General features: G+C 45.8%; 1 protein-coding gene across 3 annotated transcripts in view; it reads right to left on the bottom strand.

Annotated features, from left to right (window-relative positions):
- The window catches only part of SLC45A4 (solute carrier family 45 member 4), an 85,165-nt gene extending 67,881 nt beyond the window's left edge, over positions 1–17,284 (bottom strand). The window contains exon 1 of one of the 3 annotated variants that reach the window (XM_054296173.1): positions 17,135–17,284. The gene's annotated coding sequence lies outside the window, so the exon portion shown is untranslated. Of the gene's footprint in view, positions 1–9,001; positions 9,235–16,582; positions 16,923–17,134 lie in introns of those variants that run through there. The other 2 variants (XM_054296092.1, XM_054296341.1) reach the window with 2 other exon arrangements.
- Between the last annotated feature and the right edge of the window lie 740 nt (positions 17,285–18,024).

Genomic DNA, 18,024 nt, shown 5'->3' with positions numbered 1-18,024 from the left:
AAATAAACAGCTCATGATGGCAGTTATGTTACAAGGTGCTCATACAGGCTTAAGATTGGGTTTGCTGCTTCTGCCACTTGTGAGGTCTCATCATGGGTTCATGCCTTGAAGAATGAGAGTTCCCTGTCATTATTTTCCTGGTTTGCACAGCTGAAACCTGATATTAATGGCTGCAGAAATGATCCTGCCTCTTGAGTTTCTGTGGTCTATAATTATCTTCACAATAAAACGGTGAGGAATTAAGCTTCAGGATAGTTTATAGGTGTCAAGGGGTGACGTGACAGTCCTTCAAGAACTGTGGCTTTCAGTCCTCAAGTGCCAAGAGCAGTTAAGATGCTGCCAGACAGCACTTAAGAACTGCAGGGCTTGTTCAGTTCAGTCACTGCTTCCCTTGTCTTGGAGACATCAGAACTTCTATTTTTTTTTTAAATTCTGTTTACTTTTCTGAAACTTTTCTGTTTCTCTGCACTTGGGCAATGAGCTGAGATTAGTCAGTTTTCCTTCTGAGCTGCCTCTTATGAAACCATGACTGTGATGTTTATGAGGTTTCCATTGCTGCACAGGGATATTTGTATTTTGGTTGCTCTATTTTTATTGAAAAACAGATATATTTTCATCATATTGTGTGTGCAGAGAACCAAAATTCTGAACCCAAGCCTCAAGTACAGGAGACTGTTAAAGTCTGAGATGATTTTCAAGTGACTTGATTCACGTTAGCTTTACCCTGGTGAAAGCTGACTGGTAATATTTTCAGTTTACACTGGTGAATGTCTAAAAAAAGACCAGTTAGTCTTCTGCTTGCACAGACTCCTGCTGCCTCCCATAAAGCCAAATTTTCTGAAGTTTCATCTCAGAGATCTTGTGGCCTTTCACACTTAATGGAAGCTTGTAAAAATAGATGGAGAGGGGACTTTTTATACAGCCAGAAGGTGTTAAAACAAGGGGGAACAGTTTTAAACTAAAAGAGGGGAGAGTTAAGATTAGATATTTAGAAGAAATTCTTTACTGAGAGGGTAGTGAAGCAGTGGCATGAATAACCCAGAGATGCTGTGGATGCCCCATCCCTGGAAGTGTTCAAGACCAGGTTGGATAGGGATTGGAGAAAACTGGGATATTGGAAGGAGTCCCTGCCTGTGGCAGGGGGATTGAAATGAGATGGGCCTCAAGGTCCCTTCCAACACAAACATTCTATAGTTCTTGGTTACTTAATGCTTTGTCATAATAACACAATTTTTCATGGATTAATTAATAGATGATAGGCAGTTGAGCTAACTCAGAGAGAAGAAAATCCCATTTCTTTCCTGATCACTGCACAAATGCTTAGTTTGTAGCTCTAGACACTGAGTGATGACCTTTAGTTAACTGAGCATTTATCCCTGTTCACACTGCCTGCTTGTTTTGCTGCCTTGTGGCTCCAGCTGGATTCAGGCTGTGCAGGTGTTACTGGGCACACTGTTTTGATCACCAGGTGGGACCTGAATCCTCTGTAGCCTTCTTGGAGGATTCACTTTATTCTCTGCTCTGCTAAGGCCTGTTGAACCACGTGCTGTGATTTATCTCATCTCTCCCCTTGCTTAATCAGTCACATACCTAATTGGTGTTTGCAATATTTTGAGTCCCAGCATAAACAAATTGTTTAGCCCTGTGTCATCAAAACTGCATCTGGACAACCATCAGCATTCTCCATATATTTGGAAAATCCTAGGAAAGAACTCAGAAGCTACACCTGTGTTACAAATATGACTCAGTGTTGGCAGAAGCCAGCGAGCAGTCACAGAAATGGACACTGTTGTGCTGACTGTATTCAGAGTGTTTTCACATTTCCATGAAAACATGAGTAACACTCACCTGGGTGATGGAAAAGCAAGTTGGATTGGCACTGGTTGGCAACGGGATGGAAAATTAGTATGTAAAGAACCTAGTGATTAAGATAATGAAAAACAATGTTAAGAGTCTTAGGTGAAGCCAAGTTTTGTAGCCCTCGAGCTTTTAGTTGTGAAATTGTTGGCTCTTGTGTTGTTTCTGAAATAGAAATCTATTTAAATTACTTAAGCAACCCAAGTTTCAAGAATAACCCCAAGCAGGCTGTTTTACTTGTGACTGAGAAACCAAATTGGGTGAATACTTTTTATTCTAATTGCTTGAATTTCCAAACACAACCAGAGAACCAAGCAGCTGCACACCCTAAAGTGTTTGTTATGAAAGTAATTTTAAACTTTGAGGAAAAAATGAAATGCCAGTGTTGATTGGAGTGGAAATTCCCTACCAAATACTGCGATTTTTTAGGATTCTTATAATCATTCCCCCCACCCCCAACCTGCTGCTCCTAAAAGCTGAGTATAAACTGAAACATTCACAGTTTTTGGAATTAACTTAAAACAATTGTTTTGAGTTACTTGTGTTTAACAGCTTTCCCTTTTTCCTAGACCCGAATGCCACTCCAGTCATTGATTTTCATGCAGTGTTGGACTTGTGAAAGTCTCTCTACCTGAAGTAAAACATGTATACTTCACACCATTGTTCTTGGGCTCTAGTTTCGCTTTTCAACCTAAATGATTTTAAAACCACTTACTCCCAGAAGGAGTAACTTTTCCTTTCCTTTTCATCTCCTTGTACTCTATAGAATCATAGAATATCTCAGTTTGGAAAGGACCCATAAGGGTCTTTTACTCCAGCTCCCTGCTCCTTGCAGAACCTAAAACTAAACCTTATGACATTGTCCAGGCACTGCTTGAACTCTGTGGGGTCCCTTATGAAGAACCCCACAAATATAGGGATCTCCTTAAATGACTGCACTAGATAGAAGCCTTTTGGAATGTGGGATAGGTAATGCAATTTGCAGACATTTTTGTGGGGATAAATACATGGCAATACACTGTGGAACCCCAGAACTCTGCCTAAGGAATTGTAAGAGTTTAGTCTTGGGATGAATCAATTAATCTAGTTGATTTGGTAGGAAACACTAAAAAAAAAATATATATATATATATGTATATATATATATAATTTTCTGTTGAAGAAACCACACACTTTGACTCATGCCAAGGTCCTACACCTTGTGTGAGCCTGCCAAGGCTGGCAGGTCATGGTCAGGCCCTTTCACAGAACAAATCAACCTCCAGTTCTCACTTCTGACTCCTATAAAAACAACTCCATTTTCCAATTTCCCCTCAAACAATTTCACAATTTTCCCACAAACACTTCCCAGACCTTCCAAGGGCTAGAACACAACCTGCTGAAGGGGACCTGAAGGTGTCCTGTGTGCATGAACACTGTGCCAACAGCAGAGACCAATAAGATTAGGATGGAATTGTGCTTTCCTGCTGCTCTCCCTCCTTAGACAATCCTATTGGTTCAGCAGCTTCTTTCCTTATTTATATCAGGAGCCTGGCAACTAAACTCCAGACTTAAGCACCTCAAAGACTCCAGGCTGCTTTGGTAGGACCAAAAGTTTTGTATTACTGTCAGAATAATGTCATTTTCTCCTTGAATGGGTTCCAGCCCATTTCTTTGGACTGGTGATGCAGTTACACTGGGCAGATGGATGCTCTCCACAGGGATATGCTGGCCCTCATCTAGGCCAGAGCACAGAAGGACAACAGATGATTTGAATGGAGATCATTTGCAACCTGGAGAGCAGATTCAAGAAGTTACAGCTGAAGATAAAGAAGCTTGCAAAACTGAAAGTTCCTAGCAATGAGGTTATTTGGGAGGTTTAACAAGCTCCCCAGGGAAGCACTGTTCCTGTGGATAACTTTGAGAAGAGACCAGGAGAAATGTTTTTGATGAATTTAGATTTAGATTTTTCCTGTCAGGTAATCAGCTATATTTCTGTCAGAAAAGGCCTTCCCCAGTCCCAATTAAACAAGAACTGGCCTGAGTGGATTCCCCCAAATTTGAAACCAAAACCTTTTTATTTTTTCAGCTGGCAAATATTTAATATATTCAATATTTAATATCTTTTCCTTGCTCTTTCTCTCTCTGCCCCCCTACCCCCCAGCCCGCCCCACCATTAATAGTTTTGGTCAGACCATAGGCATATGTTGCAGCATCTGCTAGAAAAAGATGTTTTCACAATTGATGAATTGATTTCCTAAATGCCTTAAAGAAATTTTCAGTCAGTGCCTAGGTAGTTTTCTGCTAACCAAGTATTCTCCCAAACCATTTCTTCTTAAAGGACCAGGCCTTGTTGTTGACTGCAAACTTGAACCTGTTTCCTGTGGTTTGAATAGATACAAGGTCTCTCTACCACATGGATTTACTCACATCAAATACCACAAACCCCCTATTTCAGATGAGCTACAAATCTCCTCCTCTAAGAGCTTATTTTAACAAACTTGCACCATTTCATCCTCTCTGCGGTTTTGATCTCCCTCTGAAATTAGCTGAAGCCAATACATTTAAAACTTCTCAGGAAAAGGGACACACTGTTTGACCAACCTTACCTCCTTAGGTTACTGGTGTAAAATTCAGAGACAGGGACAAGCCTATAAATTGGAACTCCCCAATATTTCCAGGGCTTGAAGGCTGAGCTTTGCCCCAGCTCCCTGAGCTCTGTCTGAATTCTGGGCTTGAAGCCAGCCCTGGGGAAACTTGGAGGTCTTCACACCTTTGGTTTTTGTCTGTGGGTGACAAAAAGCACAGAGCTGCTTGTAGCAGAGCTGTGGCAGCTGCACTGTTGAAGAAAGGAAGAAAGGAAGAAGGAAGGAAGGAAGAAGGGAAGGGAAGGGAAGGGAAGGGAAGGGAAGGGCGGGAGGGAGGGAGGGAGGGAGGAAGGAAGGAAGGAAGGAAGGAAGGAAGGAAGGAAGGAAGGAAGAAAGAAAGAAAGAAAGAAAGAAAGAAAGAAAGAAAGAAAGAAAGAAAGAAAGAAAGAAAGAAAGAAAGAAAGAAAGAAAGAAAGAAAGAAAGAAAGAAAGAAAGAAAGAAAGAAAGGCTGTTCAGCTGATCCATGACCATCTCCAACTCATCCTGAGATGTATTATTTGAACTACAAAAACCCTCCACACATTTCATGCCTTGCAGGGATGGATGTTCTACCCCCTGTCTCCATGGTGGTTTGCATGATTTACATTGTTTTTAATCAGAAAGAGTGCAGAGGTGTAGAAATACCCATTATTTTCAGAGTACAGAGTGTCTTCTGCATGTGTGTGTGTATGTGCATTTCATTCACAGACTTTACTTTCTCTCAAATGACCTATGAGTATCTCTTGTCTCATGGAATTGAGTGTTGTTTGCTTGTTCACAGCTTCCTTTCCTTCCGTTATCCAGCAAAGAAAGTTTGCTTAAGTGGCTTTTGTGAACTCTTTCAAGATCCCCAGAAGGATGATACAGGAAACAGAGAGTTTCCTTTCTATACAGACTTCTAGGGTGTTCCCATAATAGCCTGAAATTTATCTGCCCTCAGCAGCCTGCAATTGGACAAAAAATTAATGGACTGTCAAGGGATCAGGCCAAACACAATTAACATATCAGAGAGGACAGTTTGCAATAAGAAAAAATTCTCCACTTACACAGCACCTTTTATCCCCTGTTGCCAAACATTTTCTTTCTGCATTTCCAATTACTTTACAAGTTGGCCATGCTTTAGCCATCCAGCCTGAAATTTTCCATAATTGCTCCCTGCCTCACGTTGAATACATTTTCAGAGAGCAGTGAAGGGGGAAAAGCTTCAGAAAAAAACCCCCAACCCTCTTAAAAAGATGCAGTTATATTGCACTGAGCTTAAACCTAATGAATTAGTTTTAGGGGTGTTTAAGCATTCTCCCTCTTTATTTTCAAGACCATGTTTGCACCTCAGGAGGCCAGAGTGGGAATGAGACTCTTGGCACAGCAGCAGTGCTGAGAATGAGAATCTGTCACCATTGCCGTGAAAATGTATTTGGGTTTGTCCAAAAAATAAACCACAGACAAACCCCTATTTCAGTGTTTTAAAGGCAGGTTTGTACCTCATTTTTATGCCTTCTGACTGCGGTGCTTGTAGTTTCTGCAGCCCCCCAAAAAGCAGCCCCTGTAGGCAGAACATCTGGACAGGGCGCCGACAAAATGGATTCTCATCCTTCAGGATTTCACCTGGTGTGACCTGGCACTGTGGGTGAGATCTGGGAGGATTGTAGCACTGGGAGGGAGGGCAGGGCCCGTGCTGAAAGCTGACAAGGTAGAAATGTGAGTCATTAAAAGGCAAAGACCAATCTGTAAAGAAACAATTACTTACATATTAAAAAAAAAAAAGAAATCTGATCTGGAAGACACGTTCGCCTGGTGGTTGACACTCCCTACAAAAGCACTGTGTTGTTCCAAAAGTCTCCCATGAGATGAACAAACCTTGCCAGGAATAATCACAGATCTGCAGTTGTATAATTGCTCAACTAAAGGCAGGCAGGGAACAGATAGTGAACCTGTGCTTTGCTTTTTCTGCCCACTTCCTTGTTTTCATGGCCGTGTGCTGCTCCAGAGCACTGGGGCTTGTATTGGCCGGAGCAGTCAGGACACCAGGAAAAAAAAAAAGCTTCTAAGCAGCAGCTTCATGGTGTGTGTTGTTTTTAACTCCATTCATAAAAGCAGTGAGCTGGGCTGAGGCTCTGAGCTCTCGTGTCTGCTTGGAGCAGAAAGCTCTTGACGTGCTCGAGCCGAGCGCCGCAGTTTCATACCCTTCCAGCACTAATCCAGCAATAAAGAAAATGGCTTTAAGCCACTTCACACCCATTAGTGCTCTCCAGAATGCTAATATAGCATAGAGATGAAAGGACTGCAGCGAGGGGAATGAGGAGATGTGGGTAACAGCTTCACCTCCCCTGTTAGGGAGGTTTGGTTCATTCTCTCAAGGAGCAGAGGCCAAATTTGGGGAGCAGATGCCTTGGCAGCACAGCACAGCAGCACTCCCAAGTCATGGTACTCAGGCAGCATTAATGACAGGGCTGGGGTGTCTTTAGTTTTTAGTGATAATTCATGGTTAACCAGAAACCTGATATTTGATCTGCTACAGCCTGGAATGCCAAGACCATTTTTACGACCTGTATTTGTGTGGCCACAGGTGGGAGATGATGTGAAAATCATTTGGTAATAGCAATTAGCACAGCAATATTTTTTCTTTATTTTCTAAATAGGCTTGGGAAAATTAATCTTTTTTAAATTAAGAAGCAAGAAACAAAATCAAGGGCCTCATGTTTACTGAGAAGGGTCTATGTTTAGTGCCAAGAGCCTGTATTTTTTCCTGACCCAAAAATCCTCGGTGAAACAGCACTATTAAAAAAGTTCCTGAGAAAAGGTAAAGAGGTTCTGCTAGAAAGTCTCACGATGCAGAGAAAGAAACTGAGGAGAATGGTTGATGGACCATCTGGGACTTCACAGGCTTGGAAACAGGAGTGTGTTGGAGCTCCCAGATGTTTACACTGCAGCAGGGAAGGTGAGAAGGGATTTTGCCCAGAAAAACCTGCAGCAGAAGAGGGTGCCAGTTGAAAGCAGGTGTCAAATCTATTAGAGCCATTTGTTGGAGATGAAAACAAGAGATATTCCCGCTGAAAATCAGGACCAGAGGTTAATTAACTATAGGAACATCCTACTGAGAAGCCATCCTGTGAATTCCTAGGTGATGGCTCTGGGGCATTGCCATCAGATGCTTCAGGTGTCCCAGGAAGCTGCTCCCCACGTGTTTGTGGAGATAACCTGCTTTTCCCCTGCTTCCAGATGGATGCCGGGGCTCCTGCTGCAGATCCCCAAACCTCAGGACTGTGGACACCCCGGGTGCCTGCTGCAGGACTGTGCCCTACTTTTGTGTTTCTCAGTGAAAGAGCCTCATCAAGGCTCTGGGAAAAAAAAAAAAAAAAGCAAAACAAGGACAAAGTTCTGCCCTTCCACTACTCTGTTTTCATTTACAGCCAAATTCTGCCAATCTTTTAGTGCCTATTTAAAACCTCTATTTCCTTTCCACCAGTCTGTTTCCGTACTGGGGTGCATGTTCCTCTTTTTCTTTTTCTTTTTCTTTTTCTTTTTCTTTTTCTTTTTCTTTCTTTTTCTTTTTGCTCTTTTTTTTCCCCATGTTGTTTCACAGTCCACCTGATGATACTCATCACTCCAGACACACGAAGTCCCTGAGCTGAGCCCAGTCTGTGTGCAGACACTGTTACATGAGGCATCAGAGCTTGCTGCATATCCAGGGGAGGAGGCTGTGCCTGACTTTCCTTGGCCGTGACACTGTGGCTCAGCCTGGAACTGACAGCTGTGGAAAATTAATGGATGGGCCTTGTTTCCAAGGAATGACCTTGGAAACAGACTTCTGGTCACTGTTTTGAGGCTATAAGGGCACAGCCCTTTCCCACTTGCAGCCAGTACACATGCCAGCTTTGCTGTCCCCTCTTCAGATGTCACCATGTCACCAGATCGCTGTCACATGAGGACACCGTGGGTGAGGGGATGATTTTGGCTGCCCAGCCTGTTTTCATGCCCAGGGACTCTATGAATTTAGCCTGATGATGCTCGAGGTGTAACTGAAACCTGCTCTGCAGACACAGCTCCTGCCTGAACTGTCCCTGACCCTGGCAAGGCTGAGCAGAGGAGTTTGTCCAAACCAGCCTTCAGGACAGGGTCACCCTGTGCAGCAGTGAGTTCTCTCTGCTGAGGGTACTGGCTTGTTTAGTGCTCTTCTCCATCTGTTTGGTGGTTGGCCCACTTGAATGGAGCCAATTTGCTTGCAAAGAAATGGAATTTTTCCCAAGCACAGAAGCCAGAGATGAATCCTTTTGGGCACAGAGGGTCTGGACTTGGAATATACTGAGCTCTGTCTCTGGGCAGTTTAATCTCACCAGCCAGAAACCTGTATGGATTTACACTTCCATATGAGACTGTTTGATAATCATGTTGCCATGGCTACATTTGAATCCTGCAATAAATGTGTAATTTCACACATTTACATCAAAAGGAGCTCCAGAACATACAGCTGCCTCACAAAGCAGCTGATCTCTCTCCAAAAGCACTTTCCTTTTTTAACTCCATATTATTGTAGTCACTGGTGTGCTTCTTTTGGGAGGGGGTGAGGTCTGTGGGGCAGGTTTGGCAGTCAGGTTCCTGAGGTCTGATCCATACTAAGGTTCCCTCAATGCTGGCAGCAGGACAGTTGCCCTGCTGGGGTCAGAGCAGCCATTTCCAGGGCAGTGCTGGTTCTGCAGCCACACCAACTGCAGGGGACTGAGATCCTTTGAAATTAAAGAAGGACAAAGTTAAACACAAGGTCCCGGTGTGCCCAAAATGCAGGGACAAGGACTGAGAAAGGGGAGTGGGATGTGAGGCTCTGCTCAGGTATGACACCCACCTCTCTTAGCAGTTTGGTCTCTTCATTGCCTTTTCATCTCAAACCTCCCAGGTCTTCCTCCCTGGTTCCTTGCCTCCTCTCTCCCACCCTCTGCCCGCCTGATTGCTCCTTATCTCACCAGCTAGCTCGTCCCAGTGTTTTGCCCCCAGGCTGCCTTTCCCTCCAGTGCTGTCTGAGTTCTGTCCTAGTTGTGATGGCTCCTTGTCCCACAGTTAATCCCATGGGCAGCTTTTGCTTTGGTCCAAGCCTCTTTCTCTGCCTCTGACAAGAGGCAATGGGCAGGGGAGTGTTAGGAGGGGCAGGTCACAGAGGGAGCAAAGAGGCTGTACCAAGATGCAGCTTCAACCAGCAGCAGCTGAATGAAGTGGTGGATGGCACCCACTGATCATCAGATGTGGAGAGAAATTTGCATCCAGATTCTATCCCTGCTGACTTAAACAGATTTTTTCAGGAACTCGAAACTTGGACAGTTCTGCCTTTTTCCTATAGCAACAGCAGCTGGAACAATGTTGGCACCAAGGCAGAGCTGCAGCTGTTCCCCTCCTTGCTCAGAGCAAAGAGATGCTGGAGAGTCTTCAGCACTCACAGAATATGGACAAAGCAAACATTTCAGTTCACTCAGTGAATTTACTGTTGTGTGGAGAGAGAGGAAATTTGACTGTGACAAGTGCCCAATACTGACAATTTCTGTGTGAGAAACTGGAAGAAGGAAAAATATTGGAAAAGCATAAGATTCTAATTTTTTTTCTCAGCTGTTTATACAATTGGAAAAGTTAAGTAAGTCTAATTATTGAGGTTATTGGTTTTAATGAGTCACCACCTTGCTGTTATTATTCCTGGTTCATGTTGCCATAGGACAAGAAGCTGCAGCTGGGCTGAGCCATGCTATGCAACAAATCCTCACGCTCATTCCAAGATTAAGACATAGGAAAATGGGTGGCTCAGACAAATGGGAACATGGAGAAGGAAAGTGATATTTGCCAATGTGTTGTGTGGCAACATGACCAGTATGCAGATACTGGGAGCAAAGATGGGTTTCTACCAGAGATTGATTTTGGAGGTTTTCTGAGGAGCATTTCCAAAGACATGATAGAAAGGAGGTTGGCCACCATTGTGGGTTGGTTGTTGGTGGGAAGGGCTATGGACAGAAAAGTCACAGGGTGTTGAGAGCAAAGACCTGAATTTGGTGTTATGGGATGGGATGAACCAGTGAAGGGATACAGCCTGAGAAACAGGACAAAAGAGAAGGGTTAGGAGAAAAATCTCCATGGTGGAATCATGAATGGGTAAGAGTGAAGTGTGATCAGGGCCCACAAGAAGTGCTTCAGTAACAGATGAAGGAAAAGATATGCAAGAGATTTACCTGCAGGGCTGGAGAAGCTGGGCTTGAAAAATTCTGCAAGGTTTAACTGCAGCCTAAATTCATGGGCTTTAAAGGAGAGTATGAAGTGGCATCAAGAGCAGTTGCCTCCGTGGCAGATAAACCATCATGTTGCCCACTGTGTTTTGAGAAGATTTAGGGAGAAGGTTTGGGAGAAAAGGGATATCAAAAACTCTGTTTTACCCAGGCTGGGCTTTAGCTAATAATTAGACATCCATGAGATATCCTGGAGGATCACATGTCACTGGAGGATCTGTGCTTGAGTGTGCATTAGCATGGGAGCCAGCTCTGGGCTGCTGTTGGGATCAGGCAGAGCCCACGGGGTGGAGGCAGGAATGTGCCAGCCCCCAGAGTTTCATCGATTGGTTTCAATTGATCAGTTGTGTAGAAACAAAGCAAATAAAGTTTCTGATCTCTTGGATGTTGCAGAAGGTGTCAGGTTTGCTTGCAGCTGCTCGAGCTTGCTTTTTCAGCTGATCATGCACTTTCAGGATGGCAGTGAAAAGTCCTTTTTGAGCTGGGCTCAGAAATGAAAGGGGAGATCTGCTAAGAGCAATGGGCTGTCAGACAGGTTTTCTTTCCCTCTGAAATGCATGCAAGGGTGCCTACTGAAAATTCCATGGGGGCAAGCACAGGAGGGGTAGGCACCAAATATGAAAGTCATCCTCAAGCCATTGGCTTTTTCCCAGTGTGGCCCTTCCCTGTAAGCCCCACAAGAAGAGTGCCACAGTCTTTTTTCACCCAGTTTGGATGCCGTGTTCATTCAGTTCTAGCATCCATAGCCTGGGAGGAGAGGGAAACCCTCCCCTTTATGGCATGGGTAATGTGTCTCTCCTTTTCACAGCTACCAAAATCTGGCATTTCCTGTTCTATTATCCATTTTCTAATACTTCCCAAGACTTAAAGGCCAAGACTCCAGAGAGGGATTAGCATGGACTTGCCTTGGCCGTGGATGACCTTCACTCTCTTTAGCAGTTATTCTTTCTAGAGGATTGAGGAGGAGAAAGGGAGGGTGAGCCACAGCTAAATCCTGTTCTTGGATCTCCCTTCAGCCATTGAAGAATGAGCTGAGTGCCTAAATGAACCCAAAAGGCACCATGGGGTGAGGCACATCACATCCAAGCTGGACGTGGTGGCCTCTTCCCAAGTTCCTGAGCTGCCACACGCTCCAGCCGTGCTTCAGCAGACAGGACAGTCCAGGGACTCTGGGGACTGTGACAGTGCTGCTGCCAAGGCTCTGAGCTCCCCTCTGGGCGACTGAAAAACAGCAAAGACACAGGTCATGAATGCTGTCTGGAGTGAGTGACCTGGATGTGTCTGCCCAGACTCGGTACAAAGAGGCAACGTGGCCCTGGCTCCGTTGCTCCCAGGGCTTTGTGCTGGAGGCTGAGGTGGATCCTGTCCAAAGTGTGGAGAGCCACAGCTCTTGCCCAGTTGCAGGAGAGGCCTCTGTTCTCTCTGGTACCCAGAGAGGCTCTGCAGACCCGGCTGCACAACAGACTGGTCAAAATGGATGCCAGGAACATCTCTGTCATCACTGCCAACCTTCCTGATTACAGACTGCTCTGCAGCCTAGCACAGCTCACTGAGGGGGAATTCGGATGCTCTGATGAGGACTGCATAATATATTGGCAGCTGTCCATGTATTTTCACTCTTGAGACCACTTAACTTTTTCACATATCATGCCAAGCCCCCCCTGTGCAGCACCACTGCTGTGAATTTTGTAGGTTGTTAAAGTTAAGCTGTGTTTTTCTTTATATGCTGATCATTGCTTTCTCTGTAGACTTGTGTATATGAGAATTGTTTTCCTAAAGTCTCTTGCCTCTCTTCCAAAGCATAATGAATCCTCTGGCCATGGCAAGAAGAACCTGGTTTACCACCCAGCTCATTCTCTCCCTTCCCAACAGGCATTTGCTTGAAGTTTGTGAACACAGGAATCAAACCCAGAAGTTCCCAGCTCACGGCACAGTCGTGATTCCAGACAGAAGTTGGTTCTATGACTGACAATTAGGTAAGAATTACCTCAAATACCCTCAGATAGGTCTGACAGGACAAGTGCAGGAGGCATGGGAGGTTGATCAGACTGACTCCAGTACTGCACAGGGACAGGGCTCAATCCACTCTCCACTGAATCCATGCCTATTGGGTTTGCTTCTTCTCTCCCTTGTAAAATTATATGATGAAATGCTTTTTCCTGGGCATTTTCTGCTTCTGAACATTATTTAGTGCATTGCATTACAAATAAAGGAAAACACTCAATTTCTGCTCTTTTTTTGTTTGCTTGAGGGTCAAATTTTATATCCCCCAATCCTTTTTTGGCAGGTTAAAATTAATGGACTTTTCAGGGCAATCAAGGGAGAAATAGAGTATCAGTCTTACCAAATGAGACAACATGGGAAATGTTCATTAGATCATCTTGAATAAATACCCTTTTGGTCCTGCTCTTCCCATCAGATCAGTGTATGGAGTACCAGGGCCAGACAAGTAGGAGAAGCACGGCTGCTTTTGCTTCCTCCTCCCTCCTGCATACAGAAATGAGGGACATGAGAAGATTGCAAGCTTGGATCAAAAACTCGTGGCTGCCAAGGAGCAGAGCTGCTCCTGTGGAAACATCCCTCCATCTCTGCCATGTGGGAAGAGAGGGATTTTGGCCATTTCTTTCTCTTAGTTATGAGCAAATAGCACATGGCCATCACTCACCACTAAGAAGCCCAGTTAATGTATCTGGTGATACACCCTGGCTGCCCTGAGGTGCTGTTGTGCAATGGAAGTTGATAAATTGGGCCAAAAAAAAAGCCTTAAAATCTCCTTGCTTCCACAGTAGCTTAAACTCCAGGTCAGAGTGACCTCAAAATACACTGGGCCATAAATGAGACTCTATAGACATTATCCATTTCCCTCCATGTTTGCTTTTTACCACCAAGAATTCAGCTAATTTAGCATAACATCCCAAACAACAGGAGTTAGTGTCAGTGTTGAAGGATCAACACTGCTCCTGCAACCCCCTGCATGCCAGCTGGGCAGAGCCAATGTGCCCTTCCTGGGAAAGCTGTTGCAGTGACAAGAAGATGAAGGATGTGTTATTAGACTAGTATGTATATGCAAGGTCCAGGATTTCTGCAGAAAGGTGTGACCTTGTCTAACTTAAGTTTGGAAATAGGTAATCTTTAAGATCCCTTCCAACAGAAACCATCCTGTAATTCTGTCTTCAGCAGAACTGGTGACTTGAAATGGTTTAATGCTCAGTTTTCCATGAGAATACCCCTCAGACTCCATGCCCACCAGCACAGACACACCAGTGCTACGTGAGAGCCCTCCCAACCCCTGCCTGCCATTAGGGAAAAACAAGAGCTGGCATGAGATGGTAAATGCTGCCATGCAGTGTTCACAGAAAACCTGTTTGCGTGGGATGTGCTGGAAAAATTGCTCAAGAATGGTGCATCCTCATAAGAAAAATGATCTGGCTGCTGTTCAGGTCAGTGGTTTTGTATCAGAGCTGCAGGCTGTGTGGTTGCTTCAGTATATGGTGCAGCCTCTGGCAAAGTGTTTGCTGTGCATGTGATACAATTCCCTTTGCTCTGGGGTGTTGGAGGCCCTTGCCCTCACCCAGTTTTGGGTCTGGGTCCTTTCTCAGAGCAGCTTGCACTGGCACAGGGCTCCATGGCAGAGAAAGGCTGCCTGTGGATGTCACCCCATAGAACAGAGCAGTCTGGATCAGTTTGCTGGTGGGGCTTCATCTTTTCATGGTGGGAAGGTGTGAAGGATAAAATGCTGTGCCCATGTCAACAGCAAGTGATAGCCAGGATTCTGATCCCTGCTGAGCAAAACAGTGACTGTGCTTCAGAAAGTGGATGGAGAGGTTTCTGAAAACACAGATCATGAACCAGCATTAGTTGCTGGAAAAACTAAATTACAGGAATGCCCAGGTGTTAACTGGTTCCTCCCAACCTCTGCCTAGCAAGCTGTCAACAAGGCACAAAGAGGCAGCCTTCACTCTATCTCCTTTTTCACATTAGATGAAGAGGGAAGGAAGAAAACATCCTGAAGATCTCCTGCCAGCTATAGAGCTGTAAAACCTCCCTCCCTCATTGTTCTTGCTCTCATACCAGCAGACTCCTGGCCTTTGACAACAGCAGCACTGGTCTGTGCTTGGTTCCTGTACCCTTCAGGACTAGAACCACCAGCAGGACTACCTCTAGCCTCTGTGATTTCATGGCGTGAGGTTTAACAGGCATGTTTTAATAGGAATGCTCAGTAGAGAGGGCCCTTTTCCCTCAACAGCATTAAACAAAATAATACAAATAGTAAATTTAATGAATGAAAATTAAGTAGCCCTTGAGGGTAGGCTGTTGCTTCTGCAGAGGATGTGCTCCTACACTGCTGAATGGTTTGGTTCTGGTCAGTCCTGAAGCAGCCACTGGGAATGAGATTAGAGTAAGGTTGTGTCAGAGGAAGGTTGTGCTTTAGGTTCCTTGTGCTACTGCTTTTAAAAAAACAAGCCTTCACAGCAACTGCTCTTTTTCCTCTGGAAGGAGAGCTGAGGCACAGTTTGCAATGCAAAGTTTAGTAGAGAAATGAGGAAGGAGCAAATTCCCCTTTTCTTACAAACTCACAATATCTCTCAATTGTGGCTTTGTGCATTGCTGACAAGTGCGGACAGTGATGGGTTAGTACAGAGAGCACTCCCTGCCATCACAAACCCTTGTCCCCTTCACATCCCAGACCTGTCCCAGCACACACCAATGCCACCTCTCTCTTTTGATCCCTGGTCACCTTCTCTCCAGGAACATTCACTGCTCTTTGCCTGCCTTTCCAATCCCTATCCTGTCCAAATCAACCCTGCCAAGTCGCCCTCTATGGCATTTTCACTATGCCACCCCAGCTGGAGCTGTGAATCAGCTTGGACCTTGTGTCCTTGCTGTGTCCATGCAGGAGATCCTATGGGAGCACCAGGCATTTGACACCAGCTTTTGAGGAACAGGCACCAGTTTAATCCATGAGATGCCCAAGACCATGAGTGCTGAAAGGTCCAGGAGGGATCCCCATGTTAAACCCTGCCAGGCTGTCCTTTTAAAAGCACAGCCCTGCCTAACAATCATCATCACAGCTACAGAAATTCCTTGGCTGCACAGCCAGGTTTGGGGTACAGGGAGCAGTTCATGTCTCTTCTCCTCAAACACAGATGTGCTTTCACACCCACACACAAAACTGGGGTGGTAAAAACTTCCCTGTGATGGATCTTTCACAAGCAGCATTTCTGGGAAGGCCTGGCATTCAGATGGCAGGCAGGACAGCTGGTATCAGCAGTGCCTGTCATTGTGGTGTCAGGGCTTTGCAAAACAGGGTCGGTCTTTGAAAATATTTTTTAAAAAATGTTATTAAGAGTAGCCCACTAAGCTAAGGTCTTCCTGCTCCTGACTATCTCAGAAGATAAATCATACCTAACAATGTTCCCCTGCCTTGGGATTATTGTACCATTTCAAAACAGCAGCCTGGTCTGATAATTGTGCATTTTAACCCCTCTGCCAGGCTGCCAGCAAGCATCCTTTTCCCAAATAAACCCAACCACAACGAGCTGCAGCAGAATCCACATAATTGCTCTTTTTTGCTCCAAACAGCCCGACTTACAAAGGGGACATAACCAGCCTTGCTATATTCATTATTCCTAAATCAGGTTGCGGTATCTTTATGCTCAGATACCGCCGTTAATCTCACACTCTGCCTTCAGCAGCACCTCTGGCTGCAGCGATCCCTTAAGACGCCCTCTTTCCATCCTCTCCCAGGCAAGCAAGCCAGGGGGCTCCCGATGGAGCCGGCAGTGCCCCGGCCCGAGCTGCATCCCCCCTTGGAGCCCGGCATGCATCTTCCACCTGCGCGGGCGGGCGCGGAGCACTCACGTTGGCGGCAGCGCGGATCCCTTGCAGCAGCTTAAGTGCGGCTCATTGCTAACCCCGGCCGGCGGATCTGAGCTGCTCTCCGCAGGGCTCAGACCGAGCTGCCTGCATGACACCGAGGCATCCCGGCTCGCCAGCTGACATGTCAAAGCAGCGTCGTGGTTAGCGAGCTCATCACCAAACCGGCTGGCAGCCCCCACGGCGGCGGAGCGGGTCCCCGCGCTCCGTGCCGCCGCCGCCGCCGCTCCGGGTTCGCGCAGCCCCGTCGAACTCGGTGTTGCTATCTGGCGTTTTCTGCCGGTGTCTAAAATAGCATCAGCAACGTTCCCTGTTGATTTCCCCGGCAGGGCTTGCTGAGCTATGCCGGGGATCACGGCTCCTGCAATCTGCCTGTACCCAGCACGTTAAAAACATTTTCTTGCCTTTTCCCTCCAAAGGAAAAAGCCCTGTTGATGTTTTTCTGCCCAGCTACCAGCAAATCCCGACCTGAGCTAATTCTGCTATGGCTGAAAGCAGAGGATGTCTGCGGTGCATGAAGCTGATTTGCTGACTTACCCTTCATCTCTCCCAGGAACGCCAGGTGAAGAAGCCGGCCTCTCGCTCCAGGAAAGAGCCACAAGAAGCTGGGCAGCAGCCACTGCAGAGCCTGATCAGAAGTTCTCTCCCTCTGTCACAGTGTGTGCAGCTTGCCAGGTATAGCCGGGATGAGAACACCCCGTGCTTTTCCCAGGATGAATGAGATCAGCACATATTCAGTCAAGGAAAAAAAAATAAATATATGTGATGGTTTGAGACCCAGAGGAAAAGTGTTGGTCCACAAGTTGCTCTGCTTTACTACTCAGGATTTTCTGGGGTGAATTTCATAGGGAGAGGAGTTTCTCCTCTGCATTTGGTGTTAGATGTGTTAAAAAGCAAGCAAATGGTGGTGATATCCATGGGGTAGGCAGGAACCCATTCTTAGCCACAGGAGGTGGAGGGCATGTGAAGGGCACCCTTACAAGCAGCAGAGATGCCTTTATAACCTGCAGGCTGATGGCTTTTGACTCAAACCAGCACCTTGCTGTTACAGCTCCACATGAGCTGTGCAAATCCAGACTCTGCTGGTCCTGGCTTTCCTGTGTGAGGTTGTTTGGATTAAAATCTCTTCCACCTGGCTGCTCCATGACTGCCCAGGTTGACAAAGTTCCTTTCTTCTGCCATGTCCTTCATGTCCATCAAGCATCTCTCAAGGCTCATCACCTGCCTGTCAGGCTGGGGATATCACTGAGCTGAAGCCCTGGGGTGACAGGGAGGCAGGAAAAGGGCAAGAGGTGCTTAGAAGATTCAGGTGGGCTGAAACATTTTGGTGTCAGTGTTATGTCAAAGAGAATCGTGTATCTCTGGGTCTCTGTTGTTGTGCTGGGAGGATCCTGTGCTCCAGTGCAAGAGGCTCATGGCATGGCAAG

This window comes from Melozone crissalis, unplaced genomic scaffold (assembly GCF_028551555.1).
Source record: "Melozone crissalis strain CALT ecotype California unplaced genomic scaffold, PUWL_Pcris_2 ptg000002l_1, whole genome shotgun sequence".
NCBI classification, from domain to species: domain Eukaryota; kingdom Metazoa; phylum Chordata; class Aves; order Passeriformes; family Passerellidae; genus Melozone; species Melozone crissalis.
Note: the sequence above shows the minus strand (reverse complement) of the source record. Positions and strands in the feature narration are given on the sequence as shown.